Source organism: Genypterus blacodes, unplaced genomic scaffold (assembly GCF_046128005.1).
Source record: "Genypterus blacodes isolate CSIRO-AG114 ecotype Tasmania unplaced genomic scaffold, CSIRO-AGI_Gbla_v1 ptg000067l_1, whole genome shotgun sequence".
NCBI classification, from domain to species: Eukaryota; Metazoa; Chordata; class Actinopteri; order Ophidiiformes; family Ophidiidae; genus Genypterus; species Genypterus blacodes.
The window spans coordinates 280,820-305,000 of NW_027466879.1; the positions used below are offsets into that span (position 1 = coordinate 280,820).

At 45.2% G+C, this 24,181-nt stretch overlaps 1 protein-coding gene across 3 annotated transcripts in view; it reads right to left on the reverse strand.

Moving 5' to 3' along the window:
- glceb (glucuronic acid epimerase b) overlaps nt 1–24,181 on the reverse strand; it is a 39,529-nt gene that overhangs the window by 15,203 nt on the left and 145 nt on the right. For 2 of the 3 annotated variants that reach the window (XM_076155750.1, XM_076155748.1), the window contains exons 1-2: nt 24,115–24,181; nt 6,496–6,599 (exon numbers count right to left, since the gene is read on the reverse strand). The exon at nt 24,115–24,181 is cut by the window's right edge and continues 145 nt beyond it. The gene's annotated coding sequence lies outside the window, so the exon portion shown is untranslated. The remainder of the gene's footprint in view (nt 1–6,495; nt 6,600–24,114) is intronic. The other variant, XM_076155749.1, reaches the window with a different exon arrangement.

Here is a 24,181-nt window from a genome sequence, read left to right on the forward strand (position 1 = left end):
AGTGCGGTTGTGACCCGTCAAAGTCAAGGAAACACTGGACTTCACTTCTTCTACACGGCTGCTTAGCTTTAGCAATTCTCATTGGGCTCAACATTGTAGCTCGTTTAGGTCTTTAGTTTCCACAAATGAGAGAAGTAAGCAGAGGAGAGAGACTGAATATCAACGCTTTCCTGTAGCCTGTGTTTTCTGTTAATTACCCGGCAATCAAACAGCTTCTGAGCTCAACGGTAGCTGCTTCATTGTCTGTTTTGTCTTGTCCAAAACGTTCACTTGCATCTTTAAGTTATGACTGAACCAATGTTATTAGCAGATGTTAGCCATCTGCTAATAACAGAGTCGCTATCCTGAGTGAGAAACGCTGCGCCGACGTGAAACGCTAAGAAGGGAAGGCGACTGGACAGGAGCCTGCTGGAGGATCACAACAAACCCAAGCTTAACAGATTGAGACACTGAAAAACAGAAGAAGCTTTTTGGCTTAACGTGTTCCAGAACGTTCTGCTTCAGGAAATGGCGGCGCGGCGTCTGGAAATAGCTGCCCGTGACTTCTGAGGAACCCGGCATCTATAAATGGCGAAGAGCCTCGAAAGGTCGAATCTGGGAGGAATGCAGACGGAGTTTAATCAAATCCAATAATCCATTATTATTATGCAGGCAGAGATCACAAGGCCTTATTCCCTCCAAACACAAATCATGATGGAGTTCTGACTGTGATGCGAAAAACTGAGGAGAGAAATAGAACTGACTCTGATCTGGTTCAGCTCTTTAGATCAATCACAAGCAGAGATGCTGACAGCTGTTAGTCAGGGTTTGTCTTCACATAAAAGGTAGTTTTGAAGACAGATTAACATCTCCTTCATCTCTACCCATAATTAAAGAACACACAGCCTTAATGCTTCACTTATTAGCTGCCAACTAATCCAGAAGTCCTGGATTTGGTGGACTTTACTGGAGCTCAGGGCCCACATGGTCACACTAAGCAGATAGAGGAGCCATATGGTTGGCCGATACGTCTGCTGAGAAGGTTGGAAGAGGTGGCAAACGAGCGGTTAACGTCTGGTTCCGGTGATAAGGAGACAAAAGCTTGATTTCAGGCTTTGTGCTCTGTGGGTGATTTGACTCCATTTGTGTCATGGATGTTGGCAGCAGTGATTCCACACATGAAGCTTTCCAGCTAGGCCAGTTTACAGTTTACTGGCTTCTCACTTGGTGGTGGTGGTGGTGGTGGTGGTGGGGGGGGGGGGGGATGGGGGTCTTCCTGATCTGGGTAAGTAGAAGGTTACGACATGAGTCAGCGTGTTCTGGACAGCAGGAGCTCCATCAGACGCGCCAACATCTGTCACAGCAAAGGATCAGTGACCAGAGGACATGAAGACGCCAAACTGTGAAACTCTTATGAGGCAGGATTAGCTGCAGAAGTCACTAATGGTACATGGAATTTAATTGTTGTGATGATGAGAGAGGAATGATGAATAGAGAAGTAAACTATGAAAACAGAGTGAGGTGTGTGAGGCGTGCGAGTGTGTGTTCCTCGCCGTCTGATACATCGCTTGCTGCTTTAGAGATCAAACGCGGAATCACACACACACACACACACACACACACACACACACACACACACACACACACACACACACACACACACACACACACACACACACACACACACACACACACACACACACACACACACACACACACACACACACACACACACACACACACACACACACACACACACAGTGATGGGCTGTAACATAACAGTTCTCCCCGGCCTTCCCTGACAGTTGCATTATTGAACACAGCAGTAATCTCCGCTCTTAAAGTACAAATTCCTCCCCGGACGTGTCGACAACAGTGTATCGCTTTCTTGTTTTGCCTACTTGAAGCCTTTGATGGGTTGATTTTTATATATTTTTGTCATACCACAGCCGGCTCCAGACAGCCTGTGCTCCAAATTGATAACCTGCTCCAGTAGACTTTAAAATACTGAGAAAGCGCTGCTAGCTGCTTATCTCCGCCCGCGCTCCCTGTGCAGAATGGACATTTGATACGAGTGAATGGAGTTGTTTTTATTCTCCTGCTGTCCTGTGGCATAAAAACCACAAGCAGTCAACATCGCAATAAAAGCTGAGAGGTAGTGAGCCGCCCTTAGGGAGCGAGCGAGCGAGCGGAGCACAGGCCCGGTGTGTGTGTGTGTGTGTGAGGAGGGTGGAGAGGTTCTGGCTCCGACTAAACTCCTGACATTTTCACTGCGCTGCACCGGAGCTGGAGTCAGGCAGAGGGCTTCAGTCTGCCTGTAAATCAGCTGCTCCTCCTGTGTGTGTGCGTGTGCGTGTGTGTGTGTGCGTACATACGGAAGAGCTTAAGACTTGTGCCAGACCCGACGGGACCCTGAGCGGCCACACTGGGCCGGGTCAGGGAGGATTCAGACGTAATTTTAGCGATACATGTTGGGCCAGGTGGAGAATTTCACGTCAGGCAAAACTCAGCTGGTCAGATTTGGCGCTTTGTGTGTCCGCAGCAGTGTGTGTGTGTTCAGTAAAGTGGAGTCTCTCCCACGGCAGCAGGGACGTGCAGTCTGCTGTTATCTAGCAGGAAGTCATTCAGACAGACGCCAGAAACACAAGTAGCATTCAGACAGAGTTTGTATTCTGTAGCAACATTCAGGGAGTTCTTGTTTATAAAATTGGTTTTCATCACCGCCCAGGTCTTTAAGTTGTAATGGATTTTCACTGCTGCTGGATTTTAATGAGCGGAGGACGACTGAAGCCTCCAAACTCCACTAACAGAGGAGACGCAGTTAGTATTTGTTTTTAAGACTAAAAGGAGGCGATGATGACTCAGGCCGTCTTAGTGGGAGTGAATCAGCTTAAAGGATCAGAAGCTTAGTACTGATATTTATTTTATAGTTGGTCTGAAACATTTGATTCTGCTGTCGATCCCACAGACACACACTGAGTAATGAGACTCTGCATCCATCTCTCTGTCCTCCATCTACTCACATGCATGAACACCTGAGTGAGTTTCACTGCTACACACCAACAAACTTCAACTAACAACAAACAATTAATGAGTGAAGCCGAACACACTGGATTAGACACCAAACCCCAGTGAGTCATCATAGTGCAGTAACACAACCAGCACACGTTGGCTTCACATTTGACAGACAACAAACATGTGTAAAGACTCAAACCGGATGTCCTTATCAAAACAGATTCCCTCTTTTCTCAATTAGCCAGCTACTCCAGAACTTGACGAGGAGGCTGCAGCTGTGAAGGAGACAAACAAGCGGCTTAGAGGATCACCAGCGCCGGGCGTAACGAGGAGGAAAGAGTCTGAAAAGCTTCCAAAAACAAAGCAATTAAAATCTAGTGGTTCTCCAGGCTTACAAATGCAATATGGCCACTTTCCTCCCTGCGTTCTTAAATAAAGACGCTTAACCCGGGGACATTTGGATTTAAGCTGGGGAAGACAAAAACAAAATCCACTCTTTCTATCTGTTAGAGGCAGCAGAGAGAAGTGTAAAGTGCTTCCAGGTCGGTGCAGCCAGATTAGTCAGGTCATTACTAAAAAGCCTCCAACTGAGTCCTGCTGAGGGATTAAATAAACTCCTAATCAAATGAAGGAGAGGCCAGAGAGAAACACGGCCGCTTCCATGATGCAATTATAAACAAAATGTTTATGCATCATCTTTGGGAGGCGAGGCCATGCTGAGAAAAAACACACGCACGCACGCACGCACGCACGCACGCACGCACACACACACACACACACACACACACACACACACACACACACACACACACACACACACACACACACACACACACACACACACACACACACACACACACACACACACACACACACACACACACACACACACACACACACACACACACACACACACACACACACACACACACACACACACACACACACACACACACACACACACACACTCCTGGACCGTGGGGACCCTGGGTTCTGATTGACGCCTCCCCGCCTGCCCGTCAAACTCTGATTGCGGTCGATACAAGCTTCTTCCAATAATGTGTGACTGTAATTTGGTCGCCCTATAGACTTTACACAGTGGAGTGCTTAAGGTCTTTTAAATGTAATTATGCTGCTTGTTACTTGTGTTTGCCTGTAGGTGCTTTTCCTTTATCACACATGCTGTTTGTGTGATAATGTCCTCTTGTTTAACCGATACGCCTCCTATTTATACACCCAGGGCTATTTATAATTTGTAGCTGTGAATTTAAGAGACTTTTATTTGCCGGGCGATTGTGTTTCATGTTAGATGGAAGACCAAGTCATTGATTTTACACTTGGTTGCGGGCAAGTTATGTTTGATGATGCTACTCTGTATGTATTGGAGAGACTGTGGTGCTTCCATTCCCCTGATACAACAATGCTTTAGATGATCTAATGGTCATTTCTTTGTTGTTTAAAAAAAAAAAGAAGAAGTGGTTTCTGAGTTGGTTCAATCAGAAGCACAGCCAAACAAACAGGCTGACGAACCAAGCAGCTGTGAAAGCTCTTTGGCAGTTATGTAAAATTATATTCTATTCAATTAAAAACAACCTGTATGGGTGTGTTAGAATAAACCTGAGGGGAAGACTAAATGCTTGAAATCAGCTGCACCGCTTTGACTTCAGTGACTAGACAATCCAAGGCCACAGTACCGTCGGTGGGAGAAACCAAATATCCAAATGCTTCACAAACACAGCGACCATGTGACATAACAGCATCACAAACAGCCCAGGCAACAAACTGAAGCATTTTGCAGAGATTATGCTGTAAGTGGGAGGGAGGGAGGAAGAGAGAGAGGGAGGGAGGTGGTGTCAAAAGTGCAGCAGCTTCTCTTCAGAGACGCACAATTATACAAGCTAATGAATCCGAAGTTAGATCAAAGAGCATCTTCTGTCCTTATCCCATCAAAGATGGAGGATAAAGTGCCTCGTCTTATGAAGAGCTCTCGCTGCTCGGCTTAATCATGTAATCAAGTAACACTGTTCACTGTAGAGATGAGAGGAGGATGGAGAAAATGAAAGATTCAAGTTATGCACACTGAACTCCCAACGTTCAGGCCAGAGGATGAGATTTAACAACAGAATGATGGGATTCAGACTTCAGACAGTGTGGAAGAGTAAAGCAGCTCACAAGTTTCCCTTTAACTCAATTGTGTTTGAGTTATTTTTGCGATTGTGGGCTTCTCAGACGTGATCAGTGCATTTGACTGCACACACACACGTCCTGTACATCAGCAGGACCACAGACAGACACTGAGATTGTCGTTCTTTGTTCTTTCCCTGTGCTGCGGAGCTCCATTCCTCTGCCTTTCTAAGTATCACATTTACAAAACAAAGTCACACTGTGGTATTTGGTGCGATGTGAATGTTGATCACGTCGTTTGGGAGTCGTCCTAACGCAGAACAAAGACGGCACGCTGCAACTTCAAACTTGCAAAGTGTTTCATCACTTTTCCTAACATACAGGTTTTTGTGAGATTACAGGCAGGCGCTTGTTTTTAAAAAAGAAAACAGGAGACGCCGAGGAACTGAAGAGACGGCAACCTGGCAACCTCAGAGCGGCGGTATTAATAGTATGAATGTGACGTCCAGAAAATGGAGTTCTCTGAATAAGAATAACGTTCCCTGTTGATCATTTCACGTCAGCAGCTCCGCTGAAGACACACACACACACACACACACTCTGAATGAGGTCCAGGTGAGGGTCGTCCTTTGAATCCTCATGTTTCAGATAGGTCACGATCAGGGACTGGACATGAACCATCTATTCAGACAGGAATAGATTTATGTGTCAGGACATTTTTACAGCATCTTTGACCTTCTTATTAAAAGACCTGATAATTAATATAATAATAAAAAAAACAGTGTGAACCGACATGTGGACAATATTCTATCATTCCTGGTCAATATGGTTTGGTTTTATTGGAGAATGGAGACTCAAAGGACCTTGTGACGACATTCTGTGCAAAACACGTCCAGCTTGTTTATCTCTTTGTACCGACTGGAGCAGACAAAGAGCTGTGAGAGGACACTGAGGACACTGGGCCACAAATCATCCAGAAAACACAAAACAGAAGAAGACTTATGCATCTTTACTTCATCTAATATTCCACATGTAGTGTGTTTGTAGAGTGTAATGTGTTTGTGGCTTGCATGGGTTTGTGGCTGTTGTGATGAGATCAGGATGCAGTAGATGGAGGAGGCGCTCCCCGGCCTGTAACTCATACCACACACACACTTCCCCGTGCGTCCCGTGTGAACTGTATGACACCATGACAGACATTTGGTGAGAATAATTACCGTAGACAAATGTCCTGAAAGCTAATCCTGTCCTATCGGGGGCCTGGAGACTGACGAGGTGTGAGGAACGGCCTCTCTCCTGCATGAGCTCACCGATGCTGCTTACATCATGGGGACTTCACATATCCTGACAGATGACTGTAATAATATTGATACTGACCTCTAAACCATTCACAAAGAAACAGGTATCTGGTTGCTCATCCTGTCAGAATCCAGCACAGGTTTGCTTCCTCCGGGAACGTGGACTGACTGTTCCTCCAGCACCTACATGACGACAGGAAGCAGATCTCCATCAGAGAGGCTTACAGTTATACACTACACTGCATGTGGAGGGAAACATGTGCACTGCATACTAATGCTAAAAAAGAGCATGACAACAAGAGCATATATTAGACAGGACGTCTCTATTTACAAGATAGGCATGTGCACCAATGCATGCATATGTATGTGCTGTTTGCAGATGTGTGCCTGCAGTGCTTATGCATATGGAGTTAGAAGACAAATTGCAGGTCTGAATGTGCGTGAATAACATTTTTATGTGCTTGTTTGTTTCTTCCTCCATGTTTTATTTAGGTTTGTGTGCATTCCTTCCTCTTGCAGACACTAGGGGCCAGATGTTCAACCTAACACACAGTATATGGAACACACCTCACGGCTGCATGTCCATCAAACATTGATACGGTTTGAAAGGTCAGAAGCAGTGACCCCAGTTGAACTCCGATCGTTGTGATTTAACCCAATCTGTGTTTCCAACATAAGAACCTTTAATTGAACTGTTTCTCAGGGTAAATTATGATCCATTGGTTCTGCTTTCTAAGCCGCTTTTCAATATCAACCTTTCCAAAAAAGAAACCAAAGGACCTGTTGGCCTTTTGCACTTTACCTAAATGAGACCCTTACAGCTAAACTCCACTGGCTGAACGCTCCATAAATTAAGATGAAGAAACATATTTGGAATTGCAGCTGTGATGAATTTATAGGCTTTACAACAGGCCGGGTCGTTAGTGTACAACCAATCTATCAGAGCGAATATGCAGAGAGTGACACGGAGACTTTATTCTACAATTAATCTCACCGATATATACATTTCCTAACAGCTCCCATTGAAAGAGGCCATTAAACTCAAGACAGTGCGAGATCGCCACGTCAACGGGAGCAGATCCATCTCTTTATGAAACCTGCTTATTGACACAGCACTCAGAGGAGACACTGTAGAAATGATACCTGTAGGATCTGTTTGATATGTGCAGCTTCGAAGCAAAGAGAAGCTAAACCAACATCTTTCCACTTCCTGCATTTGACTTCTTTGTCATTACTCCCTGTAGCTATGACACACACAGATGAGATGCGAGTAGCAGATGGAAATTCCAAACAATATCTGTAACACAATTAAGCTGCGGGTGTGTTTACGTTTGCATTGCTTGTTTTCTTATTTATTAGAGAAAATCTATTTAACTCATAGAGCAGATGAACAGAATTTCCCAGATAGATGCAAGATAAACATGTTGATGTCATTGTAACGTTTGATTAAAGCTTCCGCCCGTTTCTTTGTTTGTTCAGTGCACACACACACACTCATAATCCTGCCGCCAAATGGAAGAGGACAACAAAAGGCAAAACGTATTATCCACATGTGCCCAGCCAGAGTCCATAACGCTGGAAATGAAAGGGAAGCAGAAATGTCAGCAGTCTTAATCAATATCCCCTGGCTGCTGTATGTGTATGGGCCCGCTGATGCTCCGCTGCTGCGAGCGGTCTGGGAGATGGAGAATATTAGACTAAATGAAAGCCCCGAGAAACACACACACACACACACACACACACACACACACACACACACACACACACACACACACACACACACACACACACACACACACACACACACACACACACACACACACACACACACACACACACACACACACACACACACACACACACACACACACACACACACACACACACGCACACGCACACACCTAGCATCATCCCCCTATCAACCGTTTCATGCTAAAGATCTTAGAAGTTGCGCCAGAAATGCAGCGCACGCGGGATTTACAATGCATACTTGTTAAAATACGATTTAATTGGTCGACTCATCGCTGTTTTTAATAACTGAAATGCTGGGTTTCTGTTTACAAAGGCAAGAATACTGGGTAGAGTAAATCCACGAGGTAGGGACGGCAATTCCTTTAAACCTTCTCAGAAGATATACTGCCTCAAATACTGCAAGGACTACAATAGTCTTCACCCTGTCAAGGTTCTTTTAAATCACTACAGAAAAACGTAACTTCCCAAACGGTCTGAGTTATGAGCGTAGTGACCCTGCTGAACACAAGGACACGCAGAACTAGGGCAAAGTACGAGTTACAGAAATAATCTCTTAAGGAAATGTAATTAAGGGGAAAGACATCGGAGGGCCAGCAGCGCTCGCCTCCATCCTTCTCAAGGTGGCTTAGCGTGCGGCTGTGCGGGCTCAGAGCCGCGCTGACACCGTTTTCACAGCCTTAACATAATGTCCCTTTCAATCGACCTTTCTTAAGCAAAGGGTGGATACCTAACGTATGAATCACCCGCGTCAACTTTATTGCTCATTCCTTTGAATACATTCTGAACATTAGGCGGAGGATATTACTTTTAAAGACTCGTGACTGAGAATGATATCAAGCCATTAATTATCCCGCCGGCTCCTCATTTGCTGCCATCCTGACACAAGTAGTCATCTATCAGGACTCGTAGTAGGGACATGGTGAAGAGAGAGTTGGAGACCCATCTGTTGGGCATTCATAATACATTCATGCTCTCTGGGGAACCGATGGCTGGCCAAACATTGAGTGATCACACCACTGATGCGTCCGCGGTGCCAGGCATCAGTAACCATCTGATACCCAAAACACTGTCCAAGAATTCTGAGAGTCTGCAAAGTGAAAGACTGAACCAAGTGAGAGTTCTGCCCGTAGAGCGGAACTGATTACATGTGACGGCTGCTTAGGACACAATTTACCAACTCTGCCTCGCTCCCTCTGCACACCAGGGACGACACTGGGATGTTTAACTCCATGCTTTATGTACACCACAGGAACAGTCTCAGAACAAATATTAACTTTGTAATTATTGTGCAAAATGCCATACCCAGAGGATTCAAACCTAATCTTCATGCAGGGGACCACAGAGTTCCTTCTCCAGGTCGTTCTGTGTCAAGTAGTTCCTGATGTAGTCCTGAACTTTCTAACAGCTTTTTCTCTTGGCTGTCAGGCTTCTCCAACACAGCGACACCTGAAATCCACCAGCAGCCCACATCCCTCCAACATGCATTATACATTAACCAATCGGACACCATTATCTTCCGGGCTGTAGTGAGAATAGGAAAAAGCAGCCATGGGACCGCTGACGATCACGTTCATCTCCCTGAAGAGCATCTGTCACATTTGCTGAAAACTCCAGGGAGCTGGATGTGTATGAATAACCATCTGCATCGCCGCACAAAACACCGCCTTAACTTCTGCTGCGGTCATTTTCACAAACACATTGAAAACTGTGGATAAATGAGAGACTGCATGTCAGACGCCGCGCCGCTGCACAGAGTGGGGCTCAGCAATATCGCTACAACTGTGTGAATGAAACGGCTGGATCAAAACTGATGAGTGTGTGTGTGGGGGTGGGGGGGTGGGGGGTGATCTGCACACACACAAACAGACAACAGAGTGTCCAAGGGTCTGATGGAAACACTGTGCTCTGTAAAGAGATGCAGTATTTGATTTGGCGTCGGATAACAGATCAGAAAATCTCGTTCATATTTCATATAAACCTAATATAAATAAGCCATGCACTGCTGAAAAGGAAATTAAAGCTTTATTCTTCCTGCATAATGACCTGTCCGAGTTGTTCAATATAAAATGAAAGGGTTGAGGGTGCTTCTTTATAGACTGCAGCTCATTATTAACACACACAGATCAAATCAAAAGGAAAGAAACTGACTTACAGAGAAAGAGCTGCAATTTGCATAAAAAACACCAAAGCTCATCGCTATGAAACTAATCACCAGTTGGATTTCTTTGAGTCCAATCAATGAGCTACTTAGACAAGGCCACAAACCCCGAGGGTCCCAAACAGTCCCCCATGCTAAGCATGTAGTCTGAGCACACGCTCCATGCCAACACCTCCCAACTCTCAAACATGAGGGTCAGACTCACAGTGTTTAGTGAACAAAGGGCGCCTCAGTGGATCCGTCTCACATGCTGAGATGTGTTGTGGCTGTCAAAAGTGCTCAGGAACACAGAGGTGTATTTTGCTGCTGCTCAGTGATGTTTTGCATATATTTTAGGGCCATCTTTCCCTTTGTGTCCTCTGCTGCAGGGTCTCCACCATGAATCAAGCCAGGATCGGTTGCAGCTGCTCACCAACTGTGCATGCTCTCTTGTTTTCCCATGCAGGACAAAGTGCATACCTCCATACCTGTGACATTACAATGCTGTTACCCTTTTAAACAAATACATACAATCGAGGGGGTTTATGAAGATACATCCATTAGATTATGCTACTATCTGGAGAAGGAGAAACACAGTTGCCAATTGAAAGAACAAACACAGGCTCTGGGGAGGCCGGGGGAGGCTGAGTGCAAGAGCAGTACAAAGGAGAGGAACTTGAAAACTGAAGATTCTCTCAAAGCAACTCCTGCTTTGCACTCCAACTCTCAACTGAAGAAACGGGGGTGACAGGATGAAGCTTAGAGTGGGAGCAAGGCAAACTTGCATGTGGGTGCCAAGATTAAAGTAAATAAGAGTTGGAACCAACTTTTTGGAGGCTGAGTAAATACCCGCGGTGCCTGTCAGGACGCCGCTGTGCTCTCTGAAGAAAAGCCTCGGCCTCCATTCTTTATGCAAAACCAAGAGATAAAAACACAAGCAAGCTAAAACTGAAAACTGAAAGCTTCTGCAGAGCCACCGATACTTAGTTGTATCTTCGGCCTTGACTGCAGTTCATCCTGTTTGTGTTGACCAAGGACGGGAAGACGGTCAAATCAAAACTTCCTACCAGCTGTTGTATATGTGATGAAGAGCTCAGCGCTTGTTAGTAACACAGATGCCTTGTTGTGAGCTCTGGGTAACAAGAGGGCTGCACCCCAGCTGCCATCCGCATGAAGACAAGACTTGCATCTTCAGAACCTTAGTTAGTTCTCTGAAAAGGCCACGGACTAGTTTGGAATATTAAGCAGGGTGTGGTGTCAGGAATCAAAGGGATTGTGAAAGAGTGTGAAGCTTCAAAAAGGCCTTTGATGGTATATATATATATATATATAAACCGCTCAATCTCCAGCACATATGATGGAATGGAAACAATGCAACAGCTTCCATATGTTGAAGGTGGGAGATGTTATTCTTGGCCTGCATCTACTTGCAGCTTTGTTTCTCAATCTGGCTGTTGACTGGGGTGAGAGAGAAAGAGAGGTATTGTTAGGATTCTCACCCTTTCTTTATAAGGTACATACCCATCTTTAATTGGTTGTGAGGCGTTAAGCAACTTTATTCTATTTATTATCAGTATTTACTTAAGCGAAAAGCTCTATACTTTAAGTGGCCCAGACTCTGAATATGATGTGATTAGAACATCTTAGGTGGCATTGTTTGGCCCTAATCACAGTAAAGACGGTCAGAGTAGAATCCTCTGGGTGACTCAGCATTTTAAAGGCGTGAGCTCACCAAGACAAAGAATTGATTAGAAATGTCAAGGTGTTGGAGGAAATCCAGCAACAAGGTGGAACTCGTCTGGCAGTAGAGAGAGAGAGAGACAAAGGCCTTAAGGGGAAATAAAGACAAAATGTTTATTTTCTGCCTGACCTGCTTTATACAAAGCTAACGATGTCCTGCAGGCTTCCCTACATGCAGTTTCGGACTCTCCTTCTCAGAGTCCTGCCCATCTTACTTCACTGTATTTGCTGTTGAACCTCTCCTTAGGTATTGCCTCATATCTTTACCTAACATGTCACCCTTACATCGTTCTATGTTCACATGTGTATACAATAAGGGCACTAATGCTCTAACCCATGAATTATTTATTACTGGTTGCTTTTATTTGGCGGACCTTGGAACATATCCTTATTCAACCCTTCCGTTGCTATGAAAAGGTATTAGTGTCCCATTTCCCTTTGTCTCAAACTGTTTTCATTTGTAGAATTCTAACACAACAGCCTAATGTGATGCTGCTGGCCTTCCAAACGCAGAGGAAACTGAAAGCACAAGACAAACCTCTTCTTTATTTATTTTAAAAGGCGTCAACATAAAAATAACAGAGTTTTCAAAATGATTTTCTCAGTGAGACTCAGAGTGGAACATTCTGCTCCACACCATAACCCTCTCTGGTCCACAACATGCCTGCGTGATGGCAGATAATGATGTGAAACCAAAAAAATGATGATTCCCAACGCCTCATTACACAAAACCCCAAAGTTTAAAAAAAGCATCACAAAACAGAGCAAAGTGACAAATGTGTTTGTTTGCTAGTTTATTATCTACAGGAAGCCATCTAGATCTATCATTCCATTATATCAGCCCACACAAAGGCCCTCCCCCTGGTTGTCCCATTATTTAGTCCCTTGAACACCAGATGGAGAAAGCGGGTTTGAGATATTACATTGAGATAGCCATGGCCCATCAAATTTGTCATTGCTGACAGGGCGATGTCAGAGCTGAGCTGAATGGCAAATGTGCTACTCATTCAAGGGTATTGGGAGTGTTGGAGGAGAGGAGAGATGAGCAGACAAGCCTGCAGTTTGATGCTACGGCAGAGCCTCACATGCAGTCAGCACACACTGCAGCTACATTCAGAATGAACAGGCACATGCAGAGAACTAAAAAGACATAATGCTTATTAAATGATCATGTGGAATAGAAATGCATGCAGAGACACGTTACACTCGTGCTACAAGTTTATTGTGGTGGAATACTTGTTTCTGCTTGAGTTCTTCAACAAATACACTAAAACAAAATCACAGGTACAAGGGAGGGGAGTAGTATGAACCTAAATGCTGGCGACAGACAGAAGACTATTGAGCTGTCTCACACAAAATGCCTGCAAATGACACCGAGTATAAGAGAAAGAATAATTTAGATCCTACAATGTCAGGCTGAGAAGTTATTGACTAAATATCCCTGTTTGTATCCCGTTTTGTACAATGAGCCACACCCAAATCACATACAACGTCTCAAAGGGGTTTACACACCCACAACATCAGGAAAGGTCCTGACCACGCCCAAGGCTTTCTACGAACATAAGTAACTAAGATATAAGATCACTTTTGTCCTGCTGGACCAGGATGTTGGCTACATGTTAGACTTTGTGACGATTCAGCTAGATTTGTAGGAGGAGATGCAAAGGACTGTCATGGGAAAGTTTGAATCTAGGTAGGAGCAAACAGGTTTGGCCAAAATGAATGGAAGCAGCAAGACCCTAGAACTTCAGGGGAACTATCTATGACTTACGGTTCAGATGTTATAAAAGTGAAATGGTTTTTACTGCGCCACCATCAGGATGAACGAATATCAAACCATGGCAAAGCTCCTGACCTCCAACCCCCATCCATCTGCCAACAGGATTCAAAGCAGATGCCACCTGCCCAGGTTATGGCTGTGACAGATAGAGAGAAAGTGCTTACGCTACACCCGCTTAGCTGTGGGTGGGTGTAGAAACTAATTACCATGACCAGCTGTAGCTATTCCCTGATGATGCTGAAGATCATTGGAGTGCGATAACATATTGATTGAGAAGATGAGAAAGCAGTGCATCAATCATTAGCTCTAAGCAGGTTTCCATTCCATTCCTTTCAAACCAGCGCTTTTCTCCAGAATGATTCCCTGAAGCCCAGAAACTCTTCACTCTCACCCAGAACCGACCTTCGTCAGGCACCGGCTACCACTGACCTACATCTGACTCTCTACCAACACTGATTATGAGATTGTTCTAACAATTCACTCAGTGTTTGGGTTATGGGTGTGTGTGTGGGCTTCATTCCTTCCTCTCACACTGCCAGGGTTTAAATGAGGCCACAGTTTTGTTACCACAGCCAAAATAATGGAACACCCTGCTTCTTTCGGTGTCAGTGTTTCTCTCCGTTGGAGGGCTGCACTGGCTGAACCCACAGCACACTACAGTGGAATAGCATTTGTGCTACAGGCTGGATGACCTGATGGGGCTATTGTGTGGCTATGGCTTGTTATGGTTTTGTAGAAAAGGGAAGTCCAGTATGAGCATGGAGTCCGACACAAGGAATGAAAATGTGGAGAAAACAAAGTCTGAGGTGAATTTCTGCCAGTCGACATGCAACAGGACTCTTCTCAGACTGAAGCATTGTGTGATTTGTTGCCATATTGTGCCATCGTGCCATCTCTTTATTCATGTATGGGTGCCTCACACTTCACTTCCCCAGAGGAGGTCATCTTAGAAAGTCATATCTAAGATCCCAGTATAACCTGTGAACCACTGTGTCCCAAAGTTTGTATTAAAGTAGGTATGATCAGAACTAATAAAACAAAGCTATGGGGTTTAGATGATGATGTTATTTCTCATTGATGTGTTGAGATTAAAGGTTGGGTGGGTCCTGGGAGATTTTCAAATTTGTAGCTTTGGGAATGTCTGCTGCTGCCTCTAACCTGTGGAAGAGCAGATTCATATTATTCTTCTGGAAGATGCCATTGCAAATTCGATGTGGTGTTTCAACAGTGGTGTCTGAAATAGACCCGTCGCCTGCCTGCCTGCCTGCCTGCCTGCCTGCCTGCCCGCCCAGAAGCTCATTAGTGGAGGAGCAGCTTCTATGAAATGACTCAAACATGTCCAGTTCACTTGTATGTAGGTGCAAATATAAGCAGTGGAAATTGCACCTCTGTGGCTCCAGCTAACAGGTTATTACTGATTAAGAAAACCCGTCAGACTTCAGCAGACAGCAGGTAATTACACAAAACCAGATAGGAGGGAAGAAAAGACGAAGATCAATGGCAATGTCAAGAGCAGGCAATTAGCTTAACGCATCAATTATATGAAGTAAAGAACGTAATACAGACAGATAACACATACGCTGCTCAATAGAAGAACAATAATGAGAGTACCAAAGGGGGGATATGTGGTCAATATGAGCTCGTCCAGCAGGATAACAGTGAAGAAACAGTGGGCTTCTTATCTGAGTAACACAGGGGAACACCACAATGACCAAGACATCATACAGATCTGCCTAAACATCTAAACACAGTAGGCTACCTTGTAGAACGCACACCAATGAATCCACACACACTAACGAAGATACCAACTCTCCTCATTAAAGGCACAACAACAATATATGACCAGAATGTTCAGAGATGATCATTAAATCAATAGAACATTGTGAACCTCTCCATTATTCATAAATACTTTTATAGGATGCAAATATTCCACACAGTCATACATAAATGTTACGAGCAGAACATTTGGACGGAGATATGAGAGAACTCCTTCCTCCTCTAACTCCTGCTCTCGGTGAATTCATTAACATTGGCACATACTGGAGTGAATGTGTGGCTTTGGAAAATTTCTACTTTTCTTCCTTCCTCTGCTGACACTTTTTTTTCGCTCTGCCATTGTCTCAAGCTGGCCTAGATTCTGACTACTGGCTGTCCCAGTTTGTTTTGGACTTTTTGGAGAAACGCTGGTCGAGTCTCTGAGTGACTGTCGTTTTTTTAAGATGTTCTGCCTGTCTAAACTAAATCCCGTACACTATGATGATTTAGATGTTTCCAATGCGGTGCAGGTGCCAGGATCCACAAGTTTGTTTGAAAGAGAATTCTGACTGAACCTGCAGTAAGTCATCATTCCCTTTGTTCCATAATGCTGAACAAAATAGGAATAAATTAATGGTACTAAGCCTGATAAGGGGAAATTGGTCACAGCGGCACATATAGTCTCTTTGAGATCATTTTCTGCTGAAAGCCAATAAAAGACTTGATCCCCTAAACGATAAGTAGAGGAGAGAGAACAATCTCACCCAGCTGCCAGACACTTTTCACTATCTCTCCAATATCACCTTGGCTCAACTGCTGCGGAGCAATACGGCTGTAGGCCAGAGCAGCATCCCCTAAATGCTGCTTTCTGATGACTCCGTTTCTCCGATACACACTGCAGCAGCACCGGCCATGATTTATTCATTGCTGCAATTCAACAGACCTACAATATAGCGTAGCTACCAGAAGATGAAGACATAAAAAGAGACACAGGAAGGATAAAGAGATTCTGGACTTGGGTGGGTCTTTAATACTATAATACTTAATATAATACTTAATTTTGCAATCTAAAATTACATTTCAACATCGGTCTGAAACCCCTGTCATAAAGTGGGCTCAACGCTCCTTAAACAAAGCTTCCTTCTTACTACGATCAAGTGGAGGGACAGCATATCAATAAAGTGAGAGCGTATGCCAGCTGAACCATGGAAAAGTGTTCTCACTTCCTCAGGATTAGACACCGGGCTCCATTAAAATTCAAGGTGCAACAACACAGTCGCTTAACTCTCACTGGATCAAACGCTCGACCGTGTGTGGAAGACACAGCTGGAGTCACAGCCAGATGAAATGTAGGGGCTGACAGCTCGGATATAGTTTTACTGTAAGTGAAAGGACAAACGGAGGCTGGCTTGACCCCAAAGCATTTCCCCCTCCTATGGGGAATACTGCTCATACATTACCGGGTAGTTGCATGCGGTCTTCTTCATGACTCTATTATACTGTAGCTTTCCTGTGAGAGGCGGCGGTGGAGTCATAACAAAAAACTGAAATAAATGCTGATGAAGCAGCTGCATACACAAATACAGCTGGGAGAGTTCAGCTTAGTCCCACAGTACAGCACAGCCTGTTACTTCATGTATTAGAGGTTTGTATGTGCAGGTGGACGTTGTATTGCATCATGGTCAGGTGGTGATTTACCCGTCGTCCTGTATCGGCTGTAAAAACAGAGGTGATCATTTTTATCATCCAAGAGAAACCAACAAAAATAAATTCAAGTCACACAATATCAAATTGAAATAACCATTAAAGCGCAACAAAACAAGGAACACAAAGTAAAAGCTGCACAGGAAGTGGCACAGAAGCACTGCATCATTTGTTACGGGACTGTCTCATCCTCCTACAACTCGGCAGCACTCACGGGAACCTTTGGGGCTATTTTGAAACGTCAATCAAGAGAAGACGGCTGAGATGTTGATGTCGTACAGAACGGCAGCACCGGGGGCCGACACACAGTTGTCACAGTCCCTTTTGGCGGCTCCTGACACCGTGATGTGCTGTGCTAATGTGCCAAGACCTTTAGTCCAGACTTAACACAGTCTCCTCTCTGTCACCAAGGTCACGCCTCCCACCTCAGAAGAAGCTAAACTTCATTTGCAAGCCTAATCAAGAGTGAAAGTCACCGAGATAAAGCAAAAGACGGCCAGGGGAAGCTCATTTTGTGGAGGGAGGATGAGTGAGTTTCAGTCTACTACTTGTGGGAAAGCTGTTCAGACAATGAGCTGAGACATCCTCTCTCTCCACACTGGGTTCAGGGGGTTTGCTGGGGTTTGACTTCCTGTTGGCTGTTAGTTAGCTTAGCACAAACCTTACTTTGGTCCCATTACTAATGATAAGATGCGAGTTAGCCAACATTCTGGGGTTGGGGTTTCAAAAGTCCTCACATCATCTGTCTGGGCTGCAGATGTTGGGAGGCTGCTCTCCGCTCTGAAAGCTGGTGAGAAATTGGCCGTCACACAATGACAACAGAAGGAAATTACCAAAGTGGAAGGCAATTTCATTTTTAGGTCAAGACGCCGCCGAGAAACCCGACATTCACCTCCACATCTGCTGCCGGCTGCCACGGAAGGACCCGGATGAGGGAGCGGCTTTCTAAATTCCTCTAATTTTAATGTCAAAGGGTGTAAGAAATGCACACAAAGAGACTGAATTGGCACAGCAGCAGCAACCATGAACAGGGAAGAGAAACGCTTCTATTTAACCACAATTGCATTATGGACGACCCTTTTTGAACAAGTGAGCAACGTGGGATAGCAACAGAGTAAAGAAAAATTAATAGAGAAGCTTTTAGTCTGTTGGTATAACACACACAGTGTATCATCAACTGGGGCCGCCATTAGAGGAGGAACGCCACGACTCTGTTCAGTCTATAGACGGCAGCTATGGAGAGGTGAGGAGAGTTATTAGACTGTGGTGTGAACACTGTGACAGATAGAACAGAAGGCAGAGTCACAAGCCCTCCACACAGGAACACGAGCCAGCCAACCAGAGCAGGTCGCTCCCTGTAGAGCGGCACAGCCCCTTGGAAAGCCTCTCTGGACTTCACAGGTCTTACTCCTGCCAACATCCTTCCATACAAAGTCGCTGCTACACACACATTTTTTCTGAACGCCGGACTCTGAATGGTGAGGTGAATAATGGGAAAGAGAGTATAGCTGCAAATCTGTTTGTCTGCGAGCCCGGGGCCAAGTGGGGCCGCTCGCTTTTGTAGTTTGGGGGTGTGTGGTATTTAGTAAAGTCAAGGGGTATAAAGCCAGACGCCCGAGGGAGGGTGAGGGCTCTGAAGTATGCAGACACACTCTGTCTGCCTGTAGCCTTTGATGTGGGGCGTGGACATGTGCTGCCAGGGTCACAGGGCAGGAGGTCACGACATCAGCTTTGGTCCCATCCAACACGCCCAAGCCTCTGCCAGACCTGAGCACAGGTTGCAGGCCTTTATTAAGACCTGGAGCCGTCCCACTGTCTTTATGCAAATGTTGACATATTGGAAAGAAGATGCTTGACAATACGACAACCCACTTCAGCATAACAAGGCTCTATCCTTCTGCACCCAGACAGATTTTAATAAAGAGGGCTTTAAAGTTTTCTGACCTCTTGCAGCTTTTTAAAATATTTAACCAGTCAATGTGAGGAAGAACATAAAGCATCCTTCACTGGCACAGCAGATGTGCTTCACTCAATTTCAACAATGATGCTGGCTGGAACCTTAGAAGAACCTTAGAACTGAGGTCACAAATTTAAAACACATTTTTCAAAATGCACATAATGGTGTTGAAACTCTGGTGGAGAGGAACACGCTGAATAAAGAAAGGTCACACAAACAGAGCCATGTCAGCCGAATGTGAATGTTGAGCAAAGGCTTCAACAAACTGGCTTATTCTAAGGAATAATGGAAGAGTCTGGAAGAGTGTTAGATTACAAAACAAGGAGTGGAAATTCACTATAAAACCAAAGGAGCCACCATTAATGGACGTTTCCATCCTGAAGTCCATGGCCACTGCATTTTGTGTACACATATCAGGCCGTGGTTGAGGTCACCGATTGTCCTGTTGTGCTGATAGCATTACACTGTAACATGATCCAGGTAGTCGGTGAAATAAACACCAAAACACACCATAATGTAACACAATGCTACACAACAACATCAGATGAATGGCTCAGCACCTTCTCCCTGGTTATCAGCAGACAGCCCGTCATGTCACCAGTACTCGTACAGGAAGTCTCCAGCTTGGAGCCAAACCTCATCAGCCTTTGTCCCTGAGCAAGTTATTAAGGAGCGCAGGACGACGAGGCTGAGCGCTCCACTGACCGTGCTAAGAGACGTCCAGCATGAGAGAGCTCGAGCTACCGGAGCGCTACTGTTGCTGATTAGCAGAGGCAGCAGGGCCACTGGAGGAACATTCTGGACAACCAGCGCGGTGCAAGACGCTCATCAGCACGACTTATTACAGCTACAGGAGGACTGGAGAATGGATTGTATGAAAATGACAGTAACACTAATTATTTCTTTGTGAAATGTCGGGCCGCACGTAGGCGAGCAGAGCCGCTCTTAGTGACATCCAGCGTGAGCGACACTGAGTGTTCACAGTCACGGACATCGCTGGTCAGTGGTTAGTGTAAATGGCACGGCATGAGTCAGACTGCAATTAGGTTTAAGATGCTCCCTGGACTAAAAGGGGTTAAGAGCGCGCACACACACACACACACACACACACACACACACACACACACACACACACACACACACACACACACACACACACACACACACACACACACACACACACACACACACACACACACACACACACACACACACACACACACACACACACACACACACACACACACGAGAAAGAAAAAGAAATGATGCTTTTATGACTGCAGCAGCAGCGTTTACAGAAACACAATCTAGCATCACAAGCGGCGTCATCACATCATCACAGCTACATCAATATCCAATTTATCTAAATAAGAAGGAAAGAAATCTCTTCTAATGGCAGAAAAAGCCTTTTCTCATAAAAAGTTCAGATATTGGCTGCTATTTCCCTGCTGTGGCTGAAAATAAACGATGATCAGACATAAATATGGTGGCCAAGGCAACGGGAGACTGTTGCCACATCCACAGTTCCATTTGTAAAGTGAATTGTTGTAGGTGTGGATTCAGGTCCAGACACGATAAAGCCCGTCTGCATACCAGCTTAACAAGAAGGAAACATGTGAGGCATTAGAAATGAGTGGAATCGGGAAAGCAAGTGGGTCAAAGTCTCACAGCGAAGGACCGGCGCTGCTACAAGTGGCATCTCTGCCGTCTAACCTGCTCCGACTCTACCCTCAGCACAATTACCTCCCAAAAATGGTGGAAAGCAGAGGTGGGAAAAGCTTCGCCGGCAAGACGGCTTTCTCTCCTGCGTCCCTCAATGCTTCAAAAGGACTAAGTGCCCGAAAATACAAGGGAGAACATCGGCCACAAGGACAGCAGAGTGTTTCTGGCCGTGTGGTGAAATGTGCTGATTAAGGGCACTCATCAGAGAAGAGATTCAAATGGCTCGGGGAGGACATACATCAATGCTAAATCAAAGAATAACGGCATTAAAGCGCAGCCTGCCAAATTCAGCAGATGGGATTACATGGCGCCCCGCGTCTGCCGCTCCGTGGAAACGACCGGGAGAATGAGGGGAATATAGGGTGAAGAGTATGACTGATGTATTTATATAGAACACAATCAGGAGAACTCAGCGTGTACCTGCCAATAACAATGTGCCTGAACGTCGAGCAAGGAGATGTTGTGGAATATCCAAAATGTCAGAGAGACGGTGAGAGACGTGAACCCGGGAAACAACGTCAGACTCGATCCATACACTGAGCTGACAGCTTAAAATCAGAGCAAACCAAGACTGTAACATAAACTGGGAAATCCTTCAATATGGATTGAATGGAACAGCGGTGGTCAAAGTAGATACAATGATACTTATTTTGCAAAGTGCTGAGATTGTAGGAATGCCTTTTTTTAGGCCTGAACTGGGCACTGATTTTTTTTCCAATTTTCACTCAAATTGTCTACATCCAGACTGTGAAGCCAGCGGAACATAAAGCAAAGCAGCAGCAGCAGCAGGAGAGTTTACTTCACTTTATTAGAGCTCAGCAGATGTTTCTATCAAACCTGCGTTCTGATTAGCAGAGCGGCCGACGTCTGCTGATGGAATTGCAATCTGTCTCTCCTGAGCGGCCCAGACAGAACAGACGCAACCTATTTGGAACAACGTTTCATTTGTAATGCTGTGAAATTGTGTTTCTGAAAGGTATAAATGAAGACGTTTGATATGACTGGAATGTGTTTAGACGCTGGTTAATTTCAATTAGAGCGTTTTGGAGATATCTGAGTATAAAACACTGAAGGATCCACAGACGACGGCCCATGAAACGTCTCTTACAGCTGCTCCACATGACATCATACATTCATTTAGATACAATATGTTCACCGGTGCCTCATTTCACTCTGATGTATCTGTATTTAATGGATTATTATCCTACAATAACTTCCAGGTGGCCTCCCATATTAATCTGCAGTGTGTCCATCCTGGCAGGGCCGTGAGCGTCTTTGTCTCCGGCCACAGCACAGCTGCTTCAGCCGCTTTGCTTTCCGTTTGCTGCTTGAACAGAAAATCACTGCAAACCCAGCGGCAACCATCTTTTGCAAAGGTGAGGCTCCACAGTGTTTCCATCAGAGCCAGACAGGCGTGCATCTACACGTCCAAAGCTATCACTCAGCTAAAACTCACAATGCGGTTCATCATTTATGATTATTTACTCTTTAAGATAATCAAGACTTACTTACACTAACTCATACATAACAAAGTGGTTATGATCCAGTTACAGCAGTGAGCCCATGTGTCTCTACATGTAAGCACTACCAGGCAGACAGATGGAATTCTAGAGGGATTTATATGTGCTTCAGAGGATCGGAGCAGGCTGGTTCCTGAGCAAAACGTCAAACATTTAAGGTATTTGGTAGCTGGCTAGTGTGCGGAATGGTTCAGTCTGCAGTCGAGGCTAGTTTTGTGAGTCTGTTGTGTGGTTTGACATTAAATGACACGGCCGTGACAGAGTAGATCAGGTATACGGCATTTATCATTACAACCTAGATCTGCCCCGACAGGGACGACAGGGATGCCATCAACCTCTTCTCCCCACTACACAGTAGTATCAGCTACACACAGCCTTCATCGGGGTGTACAGGGAGTGTGTGGGGTTAATATCTCTGTACATCAGGATGTCTGACTCCTTATAACACAACCTCATTCTACCGTGAGGATCATTAATTCAATTACTGACTATTTATCAGCTTATCAATAAGTTATGTCCGCTTTAGTTAGAACTCATATTTCAGCTGTTATGAGGTCAAAACACATTCACAACAACAATGAACAACTGTGTACTTACTAAAGCATAGATATATTATATTGTCACCCAATGAATGAATCGATTAGTAAGTCAACAGAAAATTAATGACCAACAGTTATAATAATCCAATGTTAAGTCATTTATTTTAAGTTAACAGTTAACAATTTACGGCTCCTGATTGTCAAATAAATGAGGTTTCCCTGTGTTTACTGTGTCATTGTGTCTCCATGGAAACATGTGAACTACAGATCTATGCATCTATGGACTCCGACGTGTTATAGAAAGGCAATTAAGGGAAAGAATAGCAGGCATAACACAGACAATGGTGAGAAAAGTCCCATCAGTGTGTGTCTGAGTGTGTACGTCGATCAGGAGCGGCCATTTAAGTTTGGATCTCTAATTTGCTGCAGAAAGGTGTGGTGCCTGAAGAAGGTGGCGACCTCAAGGGAGAGGACGCATCAAAGAGGATGCAGAGAAGTTACAACAAGTTGGAGAGCGAGCAGAGCAGATGAAGTATTCAACCAGGAGCCAGACGGTTTACAGAGTTAAACTTCATGGAGACAAACTGCGAGCCTGACTTTAAACCCGGGGATGAGTTCAGGCAAGTGCCGTTAGCTATGCACACAATAACTTTGCCACTTCCTGACCTCGTCTATTCACAAATAAGCCCGAGGTTGATAAACACAGAGAGACTCCGCACCGCCGGACTGCTGCCAGGCGAGCTAAGCGGCCAGCTAGTGAGCCGAGCAGCTAACAGCCACTTTATACTCAGCATGTATCCTTAGCATGCAAGCTAACGGGGGGGATGCATTCCACAGAGAGTCAACAGTGAGCTTTGAAGTTCCAGCGTCCCCCCTCTGCTCCCTTTAACACCGCAGCACACACGCTACACCCGGGGTGGACCCACGCTAAAGTGCCGCACGGAGGCTGATAGGGGCGCTGGGGGCAGAAAGACGCGGTTTAGAGCGGAGTTTGGCTTTACTGAGAGGGAATGAAAGAGAAGAAACATCAGCTAGCGCTTCACGAGTGTCTAGACAGAGGAAGCCAGGGAGGAAGGACGGCAGTGGGCTCACCTGCGGGGTGGAAGGGGTCGCTGGGGAGCCGGAGTGGAGCGCGGGGCGGCGGGGAGAGTTGGTTCGT